General features: G+C 35.5%; 1 long non-coding RNA gene across 1 annotated transcript in view; it reads left to right on the top strand.

Moving 5' to 3' along the window:
- LOC122486892 overlaps positions 1 to 15208 on the top strand; it is a 175537-nt gene that overhangs the window by 120454 nt on the left and 39875 nt on the right. The window contains exon 3 of the long non-coding RNA XR_006298266.1: positions 7172 to 7235. This is a non-coding gene — a long non-coding RNA (uncharacterized LOC122486892). The remainder of the gene's footprint in view (positions 1 to 7171; positions 7236 to 15208) is intronic.

The raw sequence follows: 15208 nt of genomic DNA, 5'->3' as shown, positions 1-15208 counted from the left end.
GACTTTGTGGATCTGAAAAGAAAATAAGTGTATGTATTTTCTCTTATTTCTCATTTTTTTGTGTGAAGAGGAAGGCTTTGGCACATTCTAACAATGAATGTTAAATTGTCTTATTTTCTTTCTGAGATGCCATCTATGTCCTATACAAATACGTATGTATACAGAGCTATTAATTTTTGTCGTAATTAGTAATAGTTTTATGAAATTCTGGCCTCTACATTTCTCAATTATTTTCAGGTAACAAATGAGGTATGAATACATAATAAAGAATAGAAAAAAAATTTTAATACTGGACTAGTTCCCAACGATCCTTAAATAATACATGCACACAAACACATTCATAAACACACCAATGTACGCTTACATATCAGTTGCCTACACAGGGAAAATTTTCCTTAAATATGCAATATTTTGAATGAAGCCACTTATTATACCAGTTTTTAGTATAATTATATTATGGCCTTTAAAAAAAATACCCACTCATATATTTAAAAGGAAAAAAAAGTGGAGGTGCCTGGGTGGCTCGGTTGGTTAAGCGTCCGACTTCGGCTCAGGTCATGATCTCACGGTTCAAGGGTTCGAGCCCCATGTCGGGCTCTCTGCTGACAGCTCAGAGCCTGGAGCCTGCTTCAGATTCTATGTCTTCCTCTCTCTCTGCCCCTCCTCAGCTCACACTCTGTCTCTCTCTCTCTCTCTCTCAAAAATAAACATTAAAAAAAAAATTCACATATCACTGTTTAAAAAAAAAAAAGAAAAACAAAAACAAAAAAAAGTGAAGCAAAATGGAAAGTTCCAGACAAGAAAACAAATATTACTGCAGATCTCACCACCCATCACTCAACAATTAGTCTTGGTGACCATCAACTTCATCTCCCTTTGTTCACACACAAGCTGTATAAAATATAGGAATAGTTTAAGACAGAGTCATAGCATCATCACTTAAAATTAAGCTTAATATTATTTGACTTTAACTGAAGAAATCGATAGCTTTTAAGTTGAGAATAACAAAATTTAGGTCCATTATTTTTATTTAAAAATTTTTTAGTTTTTTTAAATTTATTTTTTGAGAGAGAGAGAGAGAGAGAGAGAGAGAGAGAAAGCGTAAACGTGTGAGGGGCAAAGAGAGAGGGAGACTGGGAATCCCAAGCAGGCTCCACACTGTCAATGCAGTGCCCGATGTGGGGCCTGAACCCACGAACCGCGAGATCATGACATGAGTGGAGATCGAAGAGTCTGTCACTTAACCAACTGAGCCACCTAGGTGCCCCTAGGGTCTCTTATTTTTAGTGAAAATGTCCAGTTTAGTAAAAAATATTGTGTAGCTTACACAGCAAGTGGGAGAGCCAGAGGGCTACGTTTGTGACTCATATTCAACGTGTAATATGCAGAACCATATCAAAGATCTTAAGACGTCACTGCCACCACTTCCGTCAGTCTTATCTGAGATGTTGGAAATGTTATTTGACAAGTATTACTACAATCTCAACATATTTGACCACCCATTCCAGAAGAAAACTAAAACAAACCCCACAAACAAACGACAACAACAAAATTAAACAAAGCTGGGTTTGTTACATTTCTTGCCTTGGAAGTGAAGCTTCCTGTGAAAGCTACTGCCTGCTGGATCCTGGCTACAGAAGCGAGTGTTCTCAGCTGTGCCTCTAGGAAGATGGGAGTTTGAAGGATTGAATGGTCCCATCTGACAGCTATCCATTCCACATCTCTTGTTTCTTGGTCTTGTAATCTCTTTTTTCATTATTTACTTCCTCCCTTTCATGGAACACGCTCAGTAATACTGAGAAATTGTACTTGATAAGTAATATTTTGATAGTTGCATGTCTAAAAAGAGTTATTTTTAACAATATATTTCAAGATTGAAAAATATTTGACTCCCTGCTAAGAAATATGAGGAAAATATCACTCATACTTCCTCCCACATTTGCCCTTTTAGCTTCTCTTTTTTCCACTTTTAATTATATTATCATTTTAACATTTCTAACAAGTATAACATTCACATTAGATTATATAATTAAAATTAGTTTTTTAATCTTTAGTGTTGGCATAAATGTATTCAACTCTCACTAACCATTCTTTTTCTCTAGTTTCTATTTTCCTCAGCTCTTTATTTTGTGTTATTTCTTGTTTGGCTAAACTTTACTATGCAAGAGTGAGAAGCTCTGTCTTTAATTTTGAACATAAAGGATAACTTCCTGCATATAAATTTGGGAAAACAATGTTTCTTAGAAATGATATTGGTATACTTTTTCTGGAACTGAATATTTCTTTGGAGCCCTCTAAAGACTACCTGACATCCCCTTTGAATGATACTTACTCTTTCATTCATTCATGTGTACCTATGTGATTCTTCTTGTATTTTTATGGGATTAAAATTTTTTTTTTAATGTTTATTTTTAAGAGAGAGAGAGAGAGAGAGAGAGAGAGAGAGAGTAAGGCAGAGAGGGAGGGAGACACAGAATCTGAAGCCCGCTTCAGGCTCTGAGCTGTCAGCAGAGAGCCCAATGTGGGGCTAGAACTCATGAACCTTGAGCCAAAGTCAGACACTTAATCGACTAAGCCACCTAGGCACTCCTCTTTATCCTTAAAGACTGAGGAATTTACCAGAATTCATACATTTATATCAATCCCTCTGTATCCATTTTTCCTGGGAACACTCTGGGACTCAGATTCAAGCCTGCCATATATCAGTACAGTTTAACTGTGTACTTACTTGAATTTTGTGCTGTTTGCTGTTCTCAGGAACACAAATTATATATACAGATTTTCCTTGACTTATGATAGGATTACATACTGATAAACGCATTAGGAGTTGAACATACTGTTAAATTGGAAATGCATTTAATACAACTACCAAACATCATCGCTTAGCCTACTCTACCTTAAACTTGCTCAGAACACTTAGGATAGACCACAGTGGAGCAGAATTATTTAACATAAACTTATTTTGTATTAAAGTTCGAATATCACACGTAATTTGTTAAAGACTGTGCTGAAGGTAGAAAAACAGAATGGCTCTATGGGGTATTTGTTGGCTCTATAAGGGTATTTGTTGTTTACCTTCTTGATCACATGGCTGGCCGGGAGCTGTGGCTCTCTCCCTCTGCCCCCCATCATAAGAGAATATCATACCAGTTATTGCTAGCCTGGGAAACAATCAAAACTCAAAATTTGAAACACAGTTTCTATTGAATGCATATCACTTTCACACCATCGTAAATTCGAAAAATTATAAGTCAAACCATTGTGAAGTCAGGGAGCATCTGTACTTTAGTATCATCTGTTGTATCCATGTTTCTCCATAGTTACATTCATGTTGTGTTTTCTGATGTTGTATTTATGTGATTCACTTCGGCCTATCCACGGCACTTTTGACTTTGTTTTCAGTTATGTTCATTTTTATATTATGGTCTTAACATGACTTTCAGAACCATTATATTTTTATTGTTCATTTCCATTTGTTTACCCTAAGAACTAGGAATTTCCAACCCTTTCTGCCTTTTGTATTCCCTTATTTGAACATTGGTAAATCTTGTGCCATTTTAAAAATTTAAAGTGATTATACTACCTATCATTTCTGATTCTGACATTACCTATTTTTCTTTGGGTAATTCTTTTTATAGTGTCTTTTCTTCACGTGGCCTTTTCTAATGCTTCCAATCTTCTATAAAAAGCATGCTTTAATGTGTGGCTTTTCTGTTAGAGCTTTTGTGGTTACTTAATGAAAGACACAACTACATGGCCCCGGTGGCCTTCCCCCTTTGGGTAGCTTAGCTGAGAGCTGGTTCAGTGGACTGAACTGTTCTGCTGAGAGCCAAGGTATTTATTGAGCTAATGTCAGTATTCCTGGTATGTAAGATTGTTTCCAGAGCTCTTGGTTTGCATATTCTAAACTTTGGTATTCATATTCCCTAGCATTGTTCCAGGGCCTACACATCATTTGATATATTTCTTGTTGCTTTGTGTAGGGATCAGTAAGTGCTACAACCTGAGGGCCACATCCAGCCTGCTTCCTGTTTTTGAATGGCATGTGAGCTAAGAATTGTTTTGCATTTTTATATGGATTGAAAAATCCAAAGAAGAATAATTTATGAAACATGAAAGTTAAATGCAATTCAAATTTCAGTGTCCATAAGTAAAGTTTATTGTAACACAGCCGTGCTCATTTTTTTTTTATATATATACTATCCATGGCTGCTTTTGTATTGCTGTAGCAGAGTAGAGTAGCTACACAGAGAATATATGGCCCATATTTCTGTATAAAATGTATACTATTTGGTCCCCTTCAGAGAACGTTTCCCTGGTTTAGAGAAACCAGGTGTTCCCAATTCCTCAGGTTAGGCTTACCTGTCAATAGGCAACATGGTATTGGGCTCACTCTTGGAGTCCTCAGTTGCATATCCCACAGGCTGACCTAGCTGGACCTGTATCCTAGAAGTTTGGCTTTGATGCATACGGAGCATTTTTGTCCTATATTACAGAAAAATGAAAGTATGGAGGACTATACTCACCCTACTATTTCTCTGCTTATAAAATTTTCCTAAATAAATTCTATGTTATATTGGGATCGTGTGATGCTATGGTATGTGAACTTCTTGGATGATATTACTTATCTTTGAATTGAATTGCTGTTAATGGATATCATGTGGGGTCAAACTGGGCACGTAGTGGCTAGAAGATTGAGAGGAATCTAAAGGAATCTACTGCCTCTCTTTTGTTTTTGACATTTTCGTATACACTTTCTTTTTCTTTTTCTTTTTCTTTTTCTTTTTCTTTTTTCCTTTTTGGGTCTTTATCCACCTTTTTGAGATCTCAAACTGGATCTCTGCAGGGATTTTTTTTTTCCAACTTTCTAGACAACTCTGGATCTCGTAATCATCATAATTTTGTATGCCATCTTAACTATGGTAAAATCTGTACATTGTCCCTGATCTCTCATTTTATCATTTAACAGTATTTAAGTGATGTCAAAAATGTCTTCTTTGAGCCATGACAGTTTTCTGGTTTCCCTTATGATGGAATGTTTTCTTTTATCTATTAGTTGGTTTTTGTTGGTGGTGAGATTTGAAGAAGCGGAGGAAAGGGGAACTTTCTTCAGCCATAGAACTAGAAATAACAGGCTGTTTTTATACCTTTATAAATTTTTAGAATCACATATAATTATCTTAACTCTATACCCCTGAATTTAATTTCTGTCCTGACTAAACTACTAAAATTTTCATCTGTGTGGTAAAAATCACTAAGACTTGTTTAAACTTTGTAAATTTGACATTCTTAGAAATATCCTTTCAAATGGATACACTAGGTTTATGCTAATAAGAGTGGACAGTTAAGTTCTTGGTAAATGTAACCCCCATTATTTCTTCCACTAGAAAAAGGTAATGTTGCCTTCTAAAAAGACCTGAGTCGCAATGACAAAATACTTCTTTCATTTCCCTAACATCAGCCAAAGCATTTCTTTTCATTTAATTTGAAAAAAACAAGTTATTCTTTCTATTTTTTGCAGATTGTAATAGTTTCAGGACATTGTGCATGTCTCCCAAAATACTCTTTAGAAATTGCATGTGTGAGATTTTCATGTGAGATATTTCTGAGTGAAGTTTATTGTGACTTCCTAATTAGATGTGGGTATCAGGATTTTCTTTTTCTTTTTTTTTTACCCAAACAATTTTTATTTTTATTTTTGTACTTATTTTTATTTTATTTTATTTTATAATTTATTGTCAAGTTAGCTAACAAACATTGTAGTCTTGGCTTCACAGTAGATTTCCATGATTCATCTCTTACATACAACACCCAGTGCTCTTCCCAATGTGTGTCGTCCTCAATGCCCATCACCCATTTTTTCCATCCCCCCCCATCCCTCCACCCCCATCTACCCTCAGTTTGTTTTTTGTATTTAAGAGTCTCTTATGGTTTGCCTCCCTCTCTGTCTGTAACTGATTTTTCCTTCCCTTCCCCTGTGGTCTTCTGTTAAGTTTCTCTAATTCCACATATGCATGAATGCATATGATATCTGTCTTTCTCTGACTGGATTTTCTTTTCTTTCTTCTTGTTTTCAAAATGATATATATTTTTTTTTTGACAAAAGATTTGAGGGGTAGTATGCCTAGACCAAAGGAATAAAATACTTAGGAATGTCACTTCTTTATGAGAACAATTTAGACAACATAAAAAGAGAGTTAATAACAACTGCAAGATATGAAGCAGTATAGACTCAAGATCTAGTAACATATTTGGGAGTTTGAACAAATGTAACCTTTAGAGATTTATTTTCTCCTGAGTACAAGGAAAAATCAAAATATTCATAGAAGGATGTGAGTCACATTTGAAATATTTATTATTGATTTACCTTTGTTTGGAGTTCAATGATGTTTAATAAATATCCCTTTCTAAGAAAAAAAATATTAAAATTTTAACTATGATAAGTCAAAATTTTTCTTTACTTCTCTTTTAATTCACCTATCTCCCCAGTTGAATAGAATTTGTAATTATTCAAAGATGGCACAGCACAAATTGGAAAAACCTCACAACTAAGACAATTGAAAAAAGCAGACGTTTATTGGATTCTTTTCTACCCAACACTTTAATGAGTAAGGATGTGGACAGTAATTGTTTTCTTCCCTGCCCTAGTAATGGAAAGTAATTAAAATGAAATAAAAAATAATGCACACTGCAAAGATGCTCAGAAATTCTACATTTTTACTGGTCCTAATTTATAGACAAGTGTTGGAATATTCTTACAATGCCAGTTTTTTCCACAGCATTTGTCATCTGAAATTTATAGAATTATAACGTACATTCCATTATTGGTTACCATAATAAATAAGGTCTTTGATATATTTAAACAACCTTTGTCCCCTCATTTAAAACTAAGATTTTAATGTTTATTTATCGTTCAAGAACTCTTATGTTAACTTTCATACAATGAGTTAATAAAAAGTAACAATTTACCTCATAATATGTGGTTATGATTTGGGGATATATTGCGTGAATGAAGATCTCACTTTGCCTATTTGTTCAGAAATAACATAGCATGACATAAATATTATGTCATTTCTCAATCATAGAGGTTTTATTATTTTCACTTATATTGAGTTCTTCTTTGTAACTAACTTATCACTATGAATACTCATAGATAATATTTTCCATTTAGGAATCAGTCTGCACAGAAAACACGAAAGTGAGAATGGAGAAGAAGCTATTTCACCCATGAAATGGTAATATGTAAGTTTATTATTAATAAAATATTATATCCCCTTTGTAGGAAGGAGTGTTGAATAGTGGTATTTTTAATTAATCATATATAACTGAAAGGAGAATAATTGAATTGAATAATTGAAAACAGAGAGATACCTGAATATTTCCTTCCAAACCTCCTTTCACTCATAGGTGTTTTATTTTATTTTTATTTTATTTTATTTTATTTTATTTTATTTTATTTTATTTTATTTTTTATTTATTGAAGTATAGTTGACACAGAATGTTACATTAGTTTCAGGTATACAACATAGTGATTCAATAACTCTATATGTTATGCCCATCACAAGTTGTAGCTACCATCTGTCACCACACAAACTATTACAATACCATTGGCTATATTCCCTATCATGTACCTTTTATCACCATGACTTATTGATTCCATAAGTGGAAGTCCATACCTCCCAATTCCTTTCAATTTTTTTTGCTCATCCGTCCATCCATCTGTCTTCTGGCAACCATATTGTTCTCTGCACTGATGGGTCTGTTTCTGCTTTTTGTTTGTGTGTTTGTTACTTGCGTTTTTTTTTAGATCGTGCATATAAATGAAATCGTACGGTATTTGTCTTTCTCTGTCTGACTTACTTTACTTAGTCTCATACCCTGTAAGTTGTAGATGTCAAGATTTCATTCTTTTCATGGCTAAGTAATATTCCATTGTATACATATACCATATCTTCTTTATCCATTCATCTACTAATGGACACTTATGTTGTTTCAATTGTCCTCTGACACACTTAGTGAAGATGACCACACAATGACTTGTATGTGAGTGCTCACAGCAGCATTATTCTTAGCAAACCAGACTGTGAGGCAACTTTACTCATCAAAAGGTTAATGGATAAACAAATTGTATTACATATCTATATAATGGAATACAACTCAGCAATAAAAAGAAATGAATTACTGATACAAATAAAAAAAACTGGATCAACTAGAAAACATTGGTTTTAATAAAAGAAGTATACACAAAATAGTACATACCATATGGTTGCATTTATAGAATGTCCAACATCAAGCAACACTATCCTATCCTGACAGAAATCCTATACTGACAGAAATTGCTGGGGGCTGGTGGTAAAGGAATTGACTGAAAAGAGGCCCAAGGGAATGTTCTGGGAGTGATGTGGAAATGTTTGCTATTTTTATTGATACGGAGATTACACAGATGGACACATTTAGCAAATTTGGTATCATTTTAAATAGGTACATTTTATTGCATCTCAAGTATATCTCAAAAATGAGAATTCAGTGTAAAATGACAGTAATCCAGCAGACACATAACGTATTGGCCAAAGTTTGTAAAGCAACAGTATCAAGTGTTGATGAGCATGTGTAGCAATTTGAAGTATCTTACATGGCTGGTGAGTAAATTGATAAAATCACTCTGGAAAAGAATTTGATGGTATTTACTTCAGACAGCCTTCTGTATACCCTAAGACCTGGGGATTTCACTGGAGGGTAGATACCCAAAAGAAATGTACAAAACTGTTTATAGCACCACTGTTTATAAAAGCCAAAAACTGTAAGCAATTTGAATATTCATATCTAGTGGAGTGGATACTTAAATTATAATTGTGACGCAGCACTGAAAATAAACAAACTACTGATACGTATACCATAGATGAATTAAAAAAAACCAACAGTGTTGAGTGAAAGAAGCCAGACATAAAAGAGAATATAAATTATGATTCCCTTATATAAATCTGTGGTGTTAGAAGTCAGGATAGTGGTTTACTTGGTGGGGACAGTGACTGGTAGGGGCATAAAGGGATTTATATTGATAATATTGTAGTTTTAGATGTTGATTATCTTGTATGTCTACGTTATAAAAATGAATGGAGCTTCATGCTTATATTTGTATTCTTATCTGTGTTTTACTTCAATAAGAACCTTATTGAAAAGGTTGAGCCACTGAATTAAATGAAAACTGTTCAATCTTTTGGCAGTTTTCGATAGAATTCTGCAAATTCCATGATGCCTAAGAGAGAGTCGTGAGCCCCAGGACCCTAATGAAATCATAGCTTTCATGGAATACCTCCCCTGTATGCAGTGCTCTGCTGATTTCTGGGGAGAACACTAAACAAACCAAAATCAAAACAAAACTCCAAAAACCTAAACAAACCAATTTTACCCCAAAATTTTAACACTTTTTTTTGAAAGGACAAAATTACATGAGTTATCTTAAATATCAATAGTGGCCAAAAAGGCAGAGAAAGGCAATAACATGTTTGGATGGGATTATATGTATTTCCAAAGGAGCAAACAATGAAAGCCAATATAATTTCCACTTTATGTCTTAGAAAATGACATCGAATGGTAGTATTATCCATTACATCATGAAATGTTAGGGTCATGCCTGATAAAGACAGTGAGACCTCTCTTGGGTTCTTGTGGCACAGAATTATTCTATACACAGGATTATTCTATTATACACATCATATATTCAACATGCACAAATACAACTGACACAGGGCCCTTAGGGTCAGAAAAGAAAATAGAATATCAGTTTCTTAAAAAGATGGAATGATATCACTGTCCTGTTCCCTTCACTGAGTTGTTGAAAGGATTTTCTGAGATAATTTGAGGAAAACAATTTTTGTCATAATTCCCACTATCTGTTCATTGTTATCATTAAATCTTAACCTTCACTGTAGTCAAAATCCAGCATAGCTCAGATGCTAACTTTGACATACATAGTATGCTTTTCAAGGAAGGTGTACAAGACTGCTGCTTAACCATATGTACCCCTAAGATCTGCTAGGTGGACTTGAGAGGGATCAAAATTCTGTTGCTGTTTTTTTTTTTTTTAATTTGGTTGGTACTTGTAGAAACACTCCTTCAGGCACTCCAGTGACCAACCTGAAAGGTTGATAGATTTAATTTATACCCACCACACCTCCAAAGGGACCTGTTGCTTCTACAAAACGAAAATAAGTTATAAATTTGAAAGATGTTCAGACCAGCCTGTTACAGAGTGTGTTCTGCATAATATTAGTTCCTGTTGGAGGTTAAAAATGTAACAAAGGGAAAAAATACATTGTGTGGTTAAATAAATTGAACACTAGTTAATAGGTTTAATTGACAATATTGATTTCTTCAGCATAAGTATTCATGGAGAAATTTACATTGTGAATTCACGACGTGCGAGTGATGTGTCTAGGAAAAACTCCCCTTTTCTCATTTACTCACATACACATAGTTTTAACACCAGGTGTATGAGGTATCCCCCTACACCAAGCAATTCTCCACAGCGTCAGTTGGGTGTCCTGCAATGATATTTAATTCTGAAACTAACCTGAGTTATCACAAACCCTACGGCTTAAGGGTTCAGTCACAGAATTATGCTCCCCACTTTAGGTGCCAATCACAAGTAACAGATCCAGACAACTTGTGTCCAACGTGGCTGCAAATTGGAGGTTCCTATGACCACCCCCCCCTTGTTGGATTCGAATATTTGCCAGAACAGATTATTCAACTAGAGAAACACTTCCTTACATTTACCGTTTTATTACATAATAAAGAATAGAATCAAGAATATAGATGAACAGCTAGGTGAAGGGATACACAGGTTGAAGTCTAGAAGGGCTCTGAGTGCAGGAGCTTCTGTTCCCATGAGGCTGGAGTACACCACCCTCCTGGCCCATGAGTGTGTTCACTAACCTGGAAGCTCCCCTAACTTCTTACTATTGGGATTTTATGGAAGCCCCGGCATATAGGCAAGATGAATTATTATCTCCATTTCCAGCCCCCTTCTGAAGAATAGGGGTGGGTCTGAAAGTGCCAAGATTTTTATCCTGCTTTGGTCTTGCTGGCGACCAGCCCTCATCGAAGAGTCACCTCAGGAAATTCCAAGGGACTTAGGAGCTCAGTGTCAGATGCTCTCATTATTCAGGAAATTATAAAAGTCTTAGGATCTCTGCACCAGTAACCAAGATCAAAGGCTAAATATTAAATCAAAAGATTTTCCCAGTGTCCCTATTTCCAAGGGTTTGGGGATCTCTGTGTCAGGAACCAGGAACAGAGACCAGTATATACATTTCTTATTATTTCACAATGTGTTATGGTTCTCAAATAGGTTTGACCATTTGGTCAGAAACAGCTCCCTTCCTGACACTTCGCTGAGGAATAAATTCTGTGATATCCATTTTGGAAAATGCTACTTTAAACCACAGTATGAGAGACTGTCATTGAGGATTTTCCTGGTTATCTTCCTCAGTTAGTTACTTTTAGTTTCACATCCAGTTACTCCTGAATCCCTTCTGACGACTGGTCAGGACTGCAATGAACAGGCACAATTGTGGCTACACTGCCAGGGGCACTCTGAGGAGGTTCAGTGCTGTCGCAGAGCAGAAAAGAAACGTAACATTCAGAATTTTCTGCCCTTGTTGGGCAAGACCTTTCTCTTCATTGTCTTTGCGATCATCTCCAAATAGTTCTTTAGCCTAAGATCTCAGTGCCTGGCACATGAAATTCCACCCTCTATGACCAGTCTCACGTTGGCATGCACTTGACCTTCAGACTTACTTCTTTCTTACATGGCACTGTGGCTGTCTGATTTCGTGGGTGTCGTAGGACAAACATATCTAGAAGAGGCCACAGTATGTAAATGATAGCAAAGGTACCAGCAAAGAGCATTAAAGCAATTACCTTGCATGTGAAATTACAAGTGTTAAGGCACTTGGAGGTCGGTGGAAACCTCTGTCGTATTTCGAAAGCTTTGGGGCTTACTATTGCTCTCTGGGAGTATTGCGATAATAAAAGCATAATACAAGCCTAAGGACCTTTAAATGCTATTAATTAGATTCACCGTAAAAGGATTGTGAAATTAGAATTGTTGTGCTCTCAATTATGATTTAATTCATTAAGATCACAAAATGCTGTTTTACAGTGATGGCTCAAGACAGTCAATAGAAAGTGATGCTTTGAATATAGAAAATTATTTTACACTCCTGTATGAAACAAGTAGGACATACTGTTTGAGGGAGTGACTCTACCACAGTGAATACTGTCACATGAGCCACACATACAAAAGCATGTGGGCAGGTAGGAATATTTCTTTTGATGTGTGAAGGGATACCTGAAATTAGGTTGTTCTCTTTCTTTTTGTTTTTAGGTTTGTTTATTATTTTTGAGGGAGAAAGAGCTTGCGAGCAGGGCAGGGGCAGAGAGTGAGGGAGGCAGAGAATCCAAAGCAGGGTCTATGCTGAGAGCCAAAAGCCTGATGTGGGGCTTGAACTCACAAACTGTGAATTGATGACCTGAGCTGAAGGCAGACACTTAACTGAGTAAGCCACCCGGGCGTGCCTAGGTTATTCTTTTTCTAAGAAATATATTTAGGCAGTTAAGTGTAAAAAAGGGAGGATGGTATAATTTTTAACATAGTTTGTTACAATGTATAAACATCTCATAAAATCCATCATGAAAGCAAGAGATAGTAATTATGACTACTCAGTGATTACCTTCGAAAATGGTAAAAAAAAAAAAAAAAAAAAATTTCCAAAGTTGGCTTCTGTTCAGAAAAACTTTTGACTACTTAACAGTTATCACAATTTTAAAAATTCTGCGACTGATGCTTTGGTAATTATTAATGCTCTATTTGTCAGCTTTAGTTAGAATTAATAGAGGGTACTGAGGTATTATACTAGGGCATTAGCATAAAGACAGCCACTAGAATGATATAAACCCTTCTTAATATCAAAATAATAAACTGCTGAAGGAAGGAAGAAAGAAAGGAAAGGGAAGAAGGAAGGAAGGAAGGAAGGAAGGAAGGAAGGAAGGAAGGAAGGAAAGAAACAAACAAGGGAGGGAGGGAGGGAGGGAGAAAGGAAGGAAAGAACTTTGCAATGTTTCCCTAATCCTTGATCAAACAGAATTCATAAAGAAAGTGTTTAAATTCAATCTATTTACAAACAATTTTTTCACCTACCAGAAGCTTTCAGGAGATACACAGCTAGAGAATTATAATTTGGGATGATTCTCTTGTTTTATTGGTATCTCCTAAACAGTAATGTTCATTCTGCTTGTGTATTCATTAGGATTGTCCAGAGAAACACAACCAGTAGGATCTCTCTCTCGCTCTTGCTCTCGCTCTCTTTTTCTGTGTGTGAATGTGCAATGTGTGTGTATATGTGTGTATGTATATGTATATATATGTACACATATGTATATATATGTGTGTATATATACATATATATACATATATATACATATATATGTGTATATATGTATATATATGTATATATATGTATATATATGTATATATGTACATATATGTATATATGTATATATGTATATATATGTATATATATATGTATATATATATGAGGATATTTATTATGAAGAATTGGCTCATACAATTAGGAAGGCCAAAAAGTCCCACAGTCTGTCCTCTACAAGCTGGAGAAGCAGGAAAGCTGATAAACCAGGCAAGCTGATCATTTATTTCAGTGCTAGTTTGAAGGCCTGAGAACCAGGGAAATACTGATGTAACTTCCTATCTGAGTCCAAAAGCCTGAGAATTGGGAGGACCAATGGTATAAATGCTGCTCATAGTCTGAAGGCTGAGAACCAGAAGCATCAATGTCCGAGGGCAGAAGACCTATGTTGCAGCTCATGCAGAGAACAAATTCTCCCTTCCTCAACCTTTTTGTTCTCTTGGGGCCCATAATGGATTGGATGATGCCCATCTAAATTGGTGAGGAAAATCTTCTTCACACAGTCCCTGATTCAATTGCTAATTTCTTCTGGGATCACCCTTATAGACACACTCCGAAATAATGTTTTACCAGTTGTCTGTGTAGCCCTTAGGCCAGTCAAGTTGACACATAAAATTAACCATCATAGCCTGTATGAACTTTCACCGTCACAGTGGCTGCAAACTTAGACTGTTGGCATCTAGAGACTCTGAAATAATGTTCCATTTCCCACCCTACTTATCTCTTCTCTGCCTGAGATGTTTTCATTTGAAAGAAGTGCTTCATGTGAAAAGAAATTATAAGAGGTCAAATTAAGGGAGTAAGGATAAAGGAAATCTGTCAAATGATAAACACCAAATGCCTAATTAACTTAAACTCAAGTTAATAACTCCATGAAATCTTGGCCTTCATTACTCCATTCTTTTTACTGGGAAAATGAAATAATGAGCTCCATGTGTGGAACATTACCAAAAAAGGATAGCAACCAGGTCGTTTTCATTAATTGCTGTGAATCGCCGTATTCATTTGTTACTGTACAAAATGTGCCAATCAAATAACTTTGGTTTTTAGATTGGCTCTGTTTACTCAGCTTTTTGTAGACATTACACTAATAATATGAGCAAGGTGATTATACATACATTCACTGCTTCTTGGCTATGTGTTCCTGCAGTTGTACTGGAAAAATGAAGAGAGATTGGTAGACTTTGAGATTCTGACCTTCTGGGAGTAGGTGAAGAGGGGAAAAAAAGGGATTAATATGGAGCGCATACTATAAATGTCAGAGACAGATTGGGGTGTCCTGGGAGGAGATATTTACTTTTTACACCTTTTCCAATAGCTTAGCAAGGGGATGGGATAGTTACTGGGTTAGATCAAAAGAAAACGATAACAAACATTGAAGTATGGGTGTGTTCCCTGTGAACAATGATATTTTCTTACCCAGGATACTCCACTGTTGCACAGTGGTTTAGGTATACCCTACACTGTACTTCCCTTCTATTATTCTGTAAGCAGATGATAAATAGAGGTTGAGTGTCTCTCTTAGAGCCTTTCACATGTTAAGGCCAGTATATTTTTCCCACTGCAACAATCCTTCATTTAGCATAAGAACTAGGAAAATATGTGTGTTTTGCTGTCTCTCTGTCTACAATTTTTATAACAGATACAATTTTACTTTACATCATATGGCACGAACAATATACACATCTATGCCTTATTTGCCTAACAAAGAAGTT

Source organism: Prionailurus bengalensis, chromosome A1 (assembly GCF_016509475.1).
Source record: "Prionailurus bengalensis isolate Pbe53 chromosome A1, Fcat_Pben_1.1_paternal_pri, whole genome shotgun sequence".
Classification (NCBI taxonomy): domain Eukaryota; kingdom Metazoa; phylum Chordata; class Mammalia; order Carnivora; family Felidae; genus Prionailurus; species Prionailurus bengalensis.
Note: the sequence above shows the minus strand (reverse complement) of the source record. Positions and strands in the feature narration are given on the sequence as shown.